The 12,196-nt window shown below is 40.5% G+C and overlaps 1 protein-coding gene across 5 annotated transcripts in view; it reads left to right on the top strand.

Annotated features, from left to right (window-relative positions):
* Positions 1–12,196, top strand: part of ARMC8 (armadillo repeat containing 8) — a 108,827-nt gene that overhangs the window by 537 nt on the left and 96,094 nt on the right. The window lies entirely within an intron of this gene.

Here is a 12,196-nt window from a genome sequence, read left to right as displayed (position 1 = left end):
TGGCCCCCACAGGCTTGGAGCTACCACGCCAGATCTGTGTGGCTTCTATCTCTTCCCAGCACCTGGTCACGGGCTGGAGCTGCTTGCTTCTTGGCAACGGGGATTTCATATCAGTTGCAACGTCTCCTAGTGTGTGTAGTTCTTTAAGCTCCCTTTCTCCGCTCTGCTGTGGAGGTCTCAGCCCTGTGAGTCTGAAGGAACCTGTGCCTGGCATTCCTTTTTCCTTCAAGGGGAGTCAAATGTTTAAAAAAAGGAATGTATTGACATGCCAGAAAGCAAACCTAGTTTGCTTGTTGAAGTTTAAAAATAAAACCAGAACGCGACTTTCATCGTGTACTGTGTTGCTCTTGAGGGAACCAGGACCAGGGGTGAAAGTTACTAGAAGGTACCTTAGAAGGGTTTTGCAACAAATGAGAGCTGTGCAACTGAGAAAAGTCAGTTTACCAGAGGCCCATTTGTTGTAGTTGGAAACCAGCCGGCAAAGACTGGTTGACCATCTTTTAGATTTGTCGTGGAAGTCAATCCGATGTTGAGAGGGTGGCTGGATTGTAGATGACTTGTCAGGTTCCCTGAGTCTGTGGCTTCAACTGGTTTCTTTTCTCTTCAGTGACTTCTCCCATAAACACAATCACCTATCTTAGCAGTTAGCACGTTTGCAACAATTCGCTTTAGAGCATTGTTGCAGTTAGAACATTGTTGCAGTTAGAGCATTGTTGCAGTTAGAGCATTGTTGCAGTTACAGAATTGTGGTATATTCTACCTTGATAATTTTTTTGTAAGGAGGGAAGCCGTACAGAAATATTTTCTCTGATCCATTTTAGTAATCCCTTTAAAAAATTTTTTAACTGTGACTGGGGAAATAATGTTCACCTAAGCATTGAATTTAAATTCAGTTACCACACCTCTGACTGACACCTAGGAACATTTTATGGGCGAACAGGCCAATGACTTTTCCATCATTATGCTGTTGTTTTTAAGTCGCTTTTCTCAATTCCCTTTAATTATTCTCATTTATCCTTAACTTCACTTGAAGCGTCTTTATTTTTGTACGTTTTCAACTCGTGTAGCGTACAGTTGAATTTTTTGTTTTGTTTTGTTTTCACTCCCTTAGTAATATTTCCTATTAAACTTTGTGCAAAAACTTCTTGAAGAGTGTTCTGTACTTCTAGTTGGGATTTGCTTTAGCCCCAGTCTCACTGGGCCTCTCTTCCCCTCCACCTCCAACCACCTGTTATTGTTGTTGTTGTTGTTATTGTTGTTGTTTTAAGGTTTTCAGAGTCTCAGGGTCTGGTCTTTCAGTTCATCAGTTCTGGAGCCTTGGGAAATCGGAGCTTTGGATAAATGATTTAAACTGTCTAACCTTATTGATAATAATAATTTCAACTGAAGCCTGGATCTTTCAAAGTTCTACCTAGGGCACCACTTTTTGAAATACAAAATGCAGATGGAACAGGAATTAATAATCAAAAATTATCTTGAAAATAATTGACCCCTTTAATAGGCTACTTATTTTGCACAAGCTGTGTACAACACTGTTTAATGTATGCTTTAGGGAATGCACGATTGAGCTCAGCTATACCCTCAGGGAACTCACTGGTCTGAATGACTCCATAGCTTGAAAAACATAATTCACACCAGGGGCAGATCAAATGGTTTAGAGAATTTCCCTTCAAGGCCCTTTATATCTTCTCCTCTCTGGTGGCTCAGATGGTAAAGAAATCTACTTGCAATGCATGAGACCTGGGTTCGATCCCTGGGTTGGGAAGATCCCCTGGAGAAGGGAATGGCAACCCACTCCAATATTCTTGCCTGGAGAATTCCATAGACAGAGGAGCCTGGTGGGATACAGTCCATGGGGTCACAAAGAGTCAGACATAACTGAGCGACTAACCACAACCTCTCTGAGAGATCTCATTCATTCTAAAACGTTACCTGTAGTCAACTCACACATCTACATTGTCAGCCTTGACTGTCCTCCATCTGGTCTCATGTGTTCAGTTGTGTGGATGTTAGCCATCACTTCCAACAAAGCACATTCCTTCTCCTAAGAGAACTTAGTCCTGACTTCCCATTTCTGTTAATGGTACTGTCTTTCATGGATCACTCACCATTAAACCGCTTGAATCATCTTTGACTCTTCCCTCTTTCATGCCCCTGAAGCTAATCAGTCCTTAAGTTCTTTTGGCTCTTCATTCTCAGTGTTTTGCACATCTGTCTGTTCCTGTGACCGTCTTCTCTTTCAGGACCTCATCATTTTATGCCTGCATTACCACAGTTCCTTGCCGTTTATTTTACTGCCTCTAATAGTTTTTACTGCCTCTAGTAGTCCAGTTCTCCACATTAATTTTCCTAGCACACAGGACACACAGTTTCCTTGTTTCAATTCTTCAGTGGATTCCTGTTGATGAAAGGATGCTATTCCTATTCAGCTTTGGATATAAGATTCTTTATCCTCTGCATGAACCTCCTATCCCATATAAAATGGCTTTCTCAAGTTAGAGTGATCTCGGATTCTTAGAAACCTCAGTAGCCCTTGTCTGCCTGCCCATTTGCACACGTGAATTCTAGCTTTATATGTAACATATTTTGAGCTTTTGTCATTTGCCGAGCATGGCATTGGGTTTGAGAATACAGTGGTGAACTGCACAGACTGTCTCTGCCTTTTTGGAGATGAGTCTAATGGGGGAGAGATGTCATAGATCAAAATGTCACAGAGGTCTTTGTGAACGATGATTAGTGTTACGAATGAAAAATATAGGATGCTGTACCAGCATGTAATAGAGGAATGTGTTCAAATATAGAAGTCAGTGAGCTAGGAAAGGTTTCCCTGAAGGAGTGACAATGAGCTAATAGTTCAAGGACAAGTAAGAACTAACTAGAAAAACAAGAGCATTCCAGGCAAGCTGGAATCCAGCTGAAATTAAGATTGAAATCAAGCTGGAATCAAGATTGCCAGGAGAAATATCAATAACCTCAGATACGCAGATGACATCACCTCCCTGATAGCTCAGTTGGTAAAGAATCCACCTGCAATGCGGAGACCCGGGTTCAATTCCCGGGTTGGGAAGATCCACTGGAGAAGGGATAGGCTACCCACCCAGTATTCTTGGGCTTCCCTTGTGGCTCAGCTGGTAAAGAATCTGCCTGCAATGCTGGAGACCTGGGTTCGATCTCTGGGTTGGGAAGATCCCCTGGAGAAAGGAAAGGCTACCCACTCCAGTATTCTGGCCTGGAGAATTCTATGTCATGGGGTCATAAAGTGTCAGACATGACTGAGTGACTTTCACTTTATGGCAGAAAGCAAAGAAGAGCTAAAGAGGCTCTTGATGAAAGTGAAAGAGAGTGAAAGAGTTGGCTTAAAACTCAACATTCAAAAAACTAAGATTACTTTATGATGAATAGATGGGAAAACAATGGAAACAGTGACAAATTTTATTTTCTTGGGCTCCAGAATCACTGCAGATGGTGACAGCCATGAAATTAAAAGACACTTGTTTCTTTGAAGAAAAGCTATGACCAACCGAGACAGCATATTAAAAAGCAGAGACGTTACTTTGCCAACAAAGGTTGTCTAGTCAAAACTATGGTTTTTCCAGTAGTCATGTATGGATGTGAGAGTTGGACTATAAAGAAAGCTGAGTGTTGAATAATTGATGCTTTTAAACTGTGGTATTGGAGAAACTCTTGAGAGTCCCTTGGACAGCAAGGAGATCAAACCAGTCAATCCTAAAGGAAATGAGTCCTGAATATTCATTGGAAGGACTGATGCTGAAGCTGAAACTCCAGTACTTTGGCCACCTGATGCAAAGAACTGACCCATTAGAAAAGACCCTGATGCTGGGAAAGAGTGAAGGGAAGGGGGTGACAGAGGATGAGATGGTTGGATGGCATCACCGACTCGATGGACATGAGTTTGAGTAAGTTCCGGGAATTGGTGATGGACAGGGAGACCTGGTGTGCTGCAGTCCACGGGGTCATAAAGAGTTGGACATGACTAAGCAACTGAACTGAACTGATTCCAGGCAAAGGAAACTTGTGTTGCAGAGGCCCTGAGGCTTTTAGTAATTATTCTGTTTTATCTTCTTAGAGAGTAAAGTAATTCAGAGGTAAATGCTGGACCTTTCCTTCTTTTTAATCTAGCTACTCTTTATAGATCTTCCCTGGTGTCTCAGACAGTGAAGAATCTGACGGCAATGCTGGACACCCAGGTTCGATCCCTGGGTGGGGAAGATCCCCTGGAGGAGGGCATGGCACTCCAGTATTCTTGCCTGGAGAACCTGCACAAAGGAACCTGGCAGGCTACAGTCAATGTGGTGGCAAAGAGTTGGACACAACTGAGCCACTAACACACTTTCACTCTTTATAACACTATGTTTTTTGTATGCTAGATTCTCAATAAATATTTGATTGAACTGTGTATTTGGAGGAATTGGAGGAAATCTCCAGGTGTCTTTCTTGGTCATAGCCATGATCACCCTATCCCTCTTTCGTTTGCATTTAGCATTACAATGTCACTGTTTTCAACACATTTATACATTTTCCCAAACTTTTGGGTGATTTTACATTGATTGCATTTTTTAAAAGTTTTTATTTTGAGATAGCTACAGATTCACAGGAAGTTGCAAAGAAAGTACAAAGAGATCGTTATGTATACTATGCCCAGTTCCCCCTTTTGGTCACATTTTATTTAACTATTATATAATATCAAAACCACATAACCGTTATTGGTATAAATATGTATGTACCTCTCTATCATGTTATCACATGTGTATATTTGTGTAACAACATGGTCAAGATCTCCCTCATGCTACTTTTTTGCAGTCACACCTTCCTACTCCCCCACACCTGGTATCTCTAACCCTGGGCAACAATTAATCTCTTCTCCATCTCTGTAGTTTTGTCATTTTTCTATAGTGTTACATAAGTGGAGTCATATGGCGTGTGACCTTTTGAGATTGGGTTTTGTCGTTCAACATAATGCCCTGGAGATCCATCTAAGCTGTTGTAGATGTGTCAATAGTTTCTTCCTTTTAATTGCTGAGTAGTATCCCATGATATGGATTTATGATATGGATGTCTGAAAGATAGTTTGCTTAACTGGTCTATTAGAAATTTCGGTTGTTGCAGTTTTTGGCTGTTAAAGCCTGCAATGAACAAACAGGTACAGGCTTTTCCGTGGACATAACTTTTTGTATCTCTGAGATAAATGCCCAGTAGCGCAATTTTAGGTTCTGTGGTCAATGTATGTTTAGTTCTTAAACTGACAAACTTTTCCAGAGTGACTGTACCATTTTACATTCCCACCAGTAACATAGGAAAGACCCAGTTTCTTTGTATGATCACTAGCATTTGGCATTAGTTTTTATTTTAGCTGTTCTAATAGATGTATAGTGATATCTCATCATGGTCTTAATATACATTTTTAGTAATATTTTCATTACTTGCCATTTGTATTTTATTGAAATATGAATAAAATATTTTAGTGAAGTATTTTTTCATGTCCTTTTGCACACTTTCTAATTGGACTATTTGGTTTTTGACCATAGGGTTTTGAAAGTTCTTTGTATATTCTAGATATGAGTACTTGGTCAGATAGATACTTCAAGAATATTTTCTCCCAGTGTGTAGCTTATCTTTTCATCCTCTTAAACATAGTTTAGAAAATGAACTTTGATCTCAATTTCACACCAGAAATTAATTCAAAATGGATCATAGATTTAATTGTAAAATATAAAATAAAACTTCTAGAATAAACAGAAAATTTCCAGAACCTTGGGTTTGGTAACAAATTCTTAGATATAACATCAAAAGCATGATCCGTTTTTTTTTAATTGATAACTGGACTTAAAATGAAAATTTATGCTTTTTGAAAGACCCCGTTAAGAGGATGATTACACTTTGGTCACTTTGTAATGGTTTGAGAGACAAAATGATAAAATACCTTTGAATCATAATGTAGGCTGCAGAGACAGCTAAGACCTTCCTTACATTCTTTTTCCAGTGCCATTATGCCTATTTGACAAGCAGCTATTTGAACTGTATAGGATATTCCAAGTCTGGATATTCCTTGATTTTGTTCTGTTCTTGACGATTATAAACATTAGTTGGTCTTAAAGTGCATAGTGATTTACTTTTTTACATGGACAACTGACAAGAGTTTTAAAAAGTTGTTCTTTTCTGTGAAGTTAAGCCCAACCATCCTATAAGTATGAATTTGGTCTCTCTTGGTTTTTAGTAGCAAATGCAAAGTAAAATCTCGTAAGCTCATTTTAAAGTTTTCTCTTTGTTTACAAAACACCTGTGAAGACAGGGTATGTCAGGAGTTGGTGCTAAAAGAAAATCAGTATGAACTTCCTAATCTTTAATGGGAATGTGTGAAGAACCGAAGATGCTCATTGTATGTTTCTGGACATCTTGCTATCTTTTTAAGGAAAGATTGCCACCTGAATTCAGACATCAAATGGTCAAGAAGTCATTTATGCTTTACCAAGAATTAGGTAGGGTCTTCCAGTTTCACTTGGAGATCTGGTCTTATTTCCTCCCATTCTTACCAAGAATTTTTAAAGTAGTGCCAAGAGCCAGGAATTTCAGTTACTTTGATTTTTATCTTTTTGATTTCGACAGTTGTTTTGCAGTGCTGTGTATCATGTTGGCTTCTAAGTAAAGGTATGGAATTATTGACAAAGGAGGATTTCTGTTATTATCTGGAAATTGGAGAACACCTACCCTCACTGAGCAGTAGTGCTGTGATCCTTAGGACTGTTTAGATAGGAATGAAAAGTATTCCAAATAAGAGCTGTTTTGCAGAAACAGCTCCCACTTGTCACTTCGGTAAAAGAAAACTGTTTTGATCTCATTTCATAAACTCAGAAGAATAAAGAATTAGCTGCATTCTCTGGTATAGTCATAAAAAAGTTATTGGGGGAGGGGAATGATGAGACAGAGTTGTGCTTTCTATTAAAAATGAAAAGTTCAGATTCTAGCCTGTAGAATCTATTAATATTTGGAAGTCTTTACCACCTGCAAAATGATTACAGAATACACAATTCTTTTGTTTCAGGAAGAATTTATTAGGCTTTCAATAAGTTGTAAGACATGACTGATTGAATAAGGGGAATGAAGAAAAGGAGAGTCATAATCATGATCAAATATGATTGGCAAGATTTTTAGCTTTATATCTAGGTGGTATCCTCTACTGATATGGTGAGGATTAGAAGCAGAACATGTTAGACGAAAGTGAAAGTGAAACTCTCTCAGTCTCATCCGACTCTTTGCGACCCCATAGACTATACAGTCCATGGAAGCCAGAATACTGCAGTGAGTAGCTGTTCCCTTCTCCAGGGAATCTTCCCAACCCAGGGATCAAACCCAGGTCTCCCACATTACAGATGAATTCTTTGCCAGCTGAGTCACCGGGGAAGCCCAAGAATACTGGAATGGGTAGCCTATCCCTTTTCCAGCAGATCGTCCCAACCTAGGAATCGAACCAGGGTCTCCTGCACTGTAGGCAGATTCTTTACCAGCTGAGCTACCAGGGAAGCCTGTGTTAGAGGAATAAGGAAGAAAAATGAGTTTCATTTTGGACATGCTGCGTTTTCTGGAAATTCATTTAGAGGTGTCCAATAGGCAGTTGGATATTCTGGAATGTTTTCCACAGCACCAGGCAGTTTTCTCTAGTCCTCTGTGGATATCAGCTGGGTGCCCTACAGTTTAGCTCAGTTCTGATACTGTTTACTTGAAAATAGTATTTGATTCCACAGGTTAAGTCCTGTAAGACTGACCCTGCTTCAGACAGCAGTTGCAAGTCCACATTGTTATCCTGTCCTCTGACTGACCAGATATAATCAAGGGATTGTACTACTCCCTTCTTGGATTCAGTTATTTGTCAGAATGGTTCACAAAACTCAGCAAAACATTTACTTATGTTTACCAGTTTATTTTAAAGGATAGATGAATAGCCAGGTGAAGAGGTACATAGGTCAAGATCTAGAAAGGTCCCAAGTTCAGGAACTTCTGTCCCTGTGGAACTGGGGTGCAAAATCTTCCTGGCCTGTGGATCCATTCACCTACCTGGAAACTCATCACATTTTATTTAGGAATGTTTATAGAGCTTTAATCTCCAGCCTCCCTCTCTTCCATTTCCCAGAGGTTGGTGGCTGGGACTGAAAGTTCCAGCCCTCTAATCACTTGGTCTTTCTGGTAACCAGTCCCAACTTGAGGCTGTCTAGGGCCCCAGGCTGATTATTTATTAGCATAAGCTCTTGAAAGGGATGCCTTATGAATAAGTAAAGATACTCATATAACGCAGGAAACTTTTCAAGAGTTTCAGGAGCTTTGTGCCAGGAACTGGAAGAAAGACTGAATATACTAGGCTGACCAAAAAGTTCATTCAGGAATGGAAAACCTGAATGAACTTTTTGGTTAACCCATTCTTTATTAAACTACAGATATAAAGGTTTATGATTACAGCCATGAAATTAAAGGATGCTTACTCCTTGGAAGGAAAGTTATGACCAACCTAGATAACATATTCAAAAGCAGAGACATTACTTTGCCAACAAAAGTCTGTCTAGTCAAGGCTATGGTTTTTCCAGTAGTCACGTATAGATGTGAAAGTTGGACTGTGAAGAAAGCTGAGCGCTGAAGAATTGATGCTTTTGAACTGTGGTGTTGAAGAAGACTCTTGAGAGTGCCTTGGGCTGCCAGGAGATCCAGCCGTTAGTCCATTCTGAAGGAGATCAGCCCTGGGATTTCTTTGGAAGGAATGATGCTAAAGCTGAAATCCAGTACTTTGGCCACCTCATGCGAAGAGTTGACTCATTGGTAAAGACTCTGATGCTGGGAGGGATTGGGGGCAGGAGGAGAAGGGAACGACAGAGGATGAGATGGCTGGATGGCATCACCTACTCGATGGACGTGAGTTTGAGTGAACTCCGGGAGTTGGTGATGGACAGGGAGGCCTGGCATGCTGCAGTTCATGGAGTCGCAAAGAGTTGGAAATGACTGAGCGACTGAACTGAACTGATAAAGGTCTAATGGGCTTTCCAGGTGGCACAGTGGTAAAGAATCTGCCTCCCAATGCAGGCCATGCAGGAGACATGGGTTTGATCCCTGGGTTGGAAAGATTCCCTGGAGAAGAAAATGGCAACCAAGTCCAATATTCTTGCTGGGAAAATTCTGTGGACAGATGAGCTTGGCAGGCTACAGTTCATGCGGTCATGAAGAGTTGGACATGATTGAGTGATTGAACATACATAAAGGTCTAGTGCTTACACCTGGGGAGATGATTATTATTGGGAATCATCAGTACATTGATCTGTGGATCCTAGCCTTTTAGGTTTAAGAGGCTCAACACCATCTTCCCCAGAAAAACATGCATCTGCCTAAAGAATCACATAATTTCAAGAGGCTCATGAATTCCCTGAAACCCACACAAAAATCTTGAGTTAACAGTTCCTATTCTTTATTCATTCCAGTCAGTCAGAAAAACATATCACAAAATTTAAAACTCATCTAAAATAATTTTAGAATGGTAACAAATTATAATACAAGGTTTTAAAAGTCATGTAAGGTACCATGTGGGAGACTTGGCTCTGAAGAACTATAATCTTTTTCCCAGAATATACCAGTGATCTTCCCCAAGGTGTACTGTATCTACAGAAAGGACTTTGTTGTAGCAGATGATGTAGCAGACCTGGGAGACAGAGCTAAGTGAGAAATTTCAGTAGGACAAAGTAAGGTCTGCTGCTGCTGCTGCTAAGTCACTTCAGTTGTGTCCGACTCTGTGTGACCCCGTAGACAGCAGCCCACCAGGCTCCCCCGTCCCTGGGATTCTCTAGGCATGAACACTGGAGTGAGTTGCCATTTCCTTCTCCAATGCATAAAAGTGAAAGTGAAGTCGCTCAGTCGTGTCCGACTCTTCGAGACCCCATGGACTGCAGCCTACTAGGCTTCTCCGTCCATGGGATTTTCCAGGCAAGAGTACTGGAGTGGGGTGCCATCGCCTTCTCCGTAAGTAAGGCCTGGACACAGGCAAAGTGGAATAGATTGAAATTACAAGTGGCCCATGATATTGGCATAATAGTCACAGACCTCAATGTGGATGATGGTCAGGCAGATCCTGAGTGGTACTATGATCCAAAAGTTAACACACCAATTGCTGGAAGAGACAGACTGAGTATGGGTCAAGCACCATGGATAGCTCCAAGGCAAAGGTATTTACTGCCTCTAAAACTGAAACAAAGAAAGCCCTTTTTCCCCCCTTTTTTAAATAAGGAGACAGGAAGCCTGTCTGGACTGTGTCACTTCTGAGGTGTACCATGAAAGATGGTACCCTGGATCTCTACGTCATTACATGACTGTAGTCTTGAAGAATAATTCAAACTATTTTTATGGTCTAGGACAATATCACACCCATGTCTGAGTAGCCTCATTCTGTTATGTCAGGATTGAGAAGTCAGCATTTCAGTGCACCCTAGTGGATTTCCTGGGCTATCTTAACATTTTAGAAGGCATCTAAATAAACCTTTGCCAACCCAGAGAATGTCTCAATCTCTGTAAAACTCCTCACAACCCTTGTCACTCCATTGAGAAGGTTCTTGCTCCCTTGAACTTCAGATTCTCCTGTTTGGCACCATAAATCCTCACATGATTCATTTATTCTATCCAGAGGGATCTCTTTTTGGCCCTCAGTCTTCAGACATTTTTGTCTACATTGAAGAGTAAATGAATATAATTTAATAGTGAGAAGGAATCTTAAAAATCATCTAGACTCAAATATGTAAAGAAAGCTGAGTGCTGAAGAATTGATACTTTTGAACTGTGGTGTTGAAGAAGACTCTTGAGAGTCCCTTGGACTGCATGGAGATCCAACCAGTTCATCCTGAGGAAATCAGTCCTAAATATTCATTGGAAGGACTGATGCTGAAGCTGAAACTCCAGTACTTTGGCCACCTGGTGCAAAGAACTGACTCACTAGAAAAGACCCTGATGCTGGGAAAGATTGAAGGCGGGAGGAGAAGGGGACAACAGAGGATGAGATGGTTGGGTGGCATCACCGACTCAATGGACATGAGTTTGAGTAAGCTCTGGGAGTTGGTGATGGGTAGGGAAGCCTGGTGTACTGGAGTCCATGGGGTCACAGAGTTGGACACGACTGAGCGACTGAACTGAACTGAGCTGTTCAAATAGCTGTTTGTGATTTGTACCATACTTTAAAAAGATAAACATTGCAGTATGCATGTTAAATTGCTTCCAGTTCTTCAGACCACCTATTACAGCAAGAGCTGTAATAATATTTTATTACATTAGAAACTCACTACAGAAAAAGTGGGCTTTTTTGGTAGCTCAGACGGTAAAGCGTCTGCCTACAATGCAGGAGAGAAGGAAATGGCACCCCACTCCAGTACTCTTCCCTTGAAAATCCCATGGATGGAGGAGCCTGGTAGGCTACAGTCCATGGGGTCACAAAGAGTCGGACACGACTAAGTGACTTCACTTTCACAGAAAAAGTAGAGGCTGTTCTTCATATTTCTTTTAAACTGTCATCTGATTTTCCTGTTGTGAAAAAGAATCCTCTTTGTGTGAGTAAAATTATGGAGTCTTGGTGTGAAAGAAGCTTGCAGACAGTCTTTAGTTTGTCCTAGTCACTTTCTTATTGGGAAAAACTGAGAACCAGAGAGGTTGACCTGTCCACTGTCATATACTATCATCTATAAAGTGTCAGAGTCAGGTTTCCAAACATGTAATTAGAAAAATATTTTTTGTGTGCACGACCTTACATTTTAGTATTTTATTTGCAGACTTTCTGTGAGTACTGACTTATTTGCTAATTATTTTAAAATAAGTTCTTTTAACATGTAAAATCTGATTTTCAGTCTTAATCATTTACTAAGAGGGAGCCTGGTTGGTTTCCATCTATGGGATTGCACAGAGTCGGACACAGCTGAAGCAACATAGCAGCAGCAGCAGCAGCAGGCTGCCTCTTATCCAAGTAGGTTAAGTTAACAATTACATATTTAAGTATTTTCATGATTGTGTTTATGAGATTGAAACAGATTAAATTCTAGGAATTTTGGTTGTCATAAGTATGTTATATTCTATGCAGATGGGATCTGGCCAGACTCAAGTGCCATTTTATAAACTTTGAAAGTTGCTAGAGACTGCAGAAAAGAAGGGCTTTGGTGAATTTTGGGAG

This window comes from Bos javanicus, chromosome 1 (genome assembly GCF_032452875.1).
Source record: "Bos javanicus breed banteng chromosome 1, ARS-OSU_banteng_1.0, whole genome shotgun sequence".
Classification (NCBI taxonomy): domain Eukaryota; kingdom Metazoa; phylum Chordata; class Mammalia; order Artiodactyla; family Bovidae; genus Bos; species Bos javanicus.
This window is presented reverse-complemented; position numbering and strand designations above follow the sequence as displayed.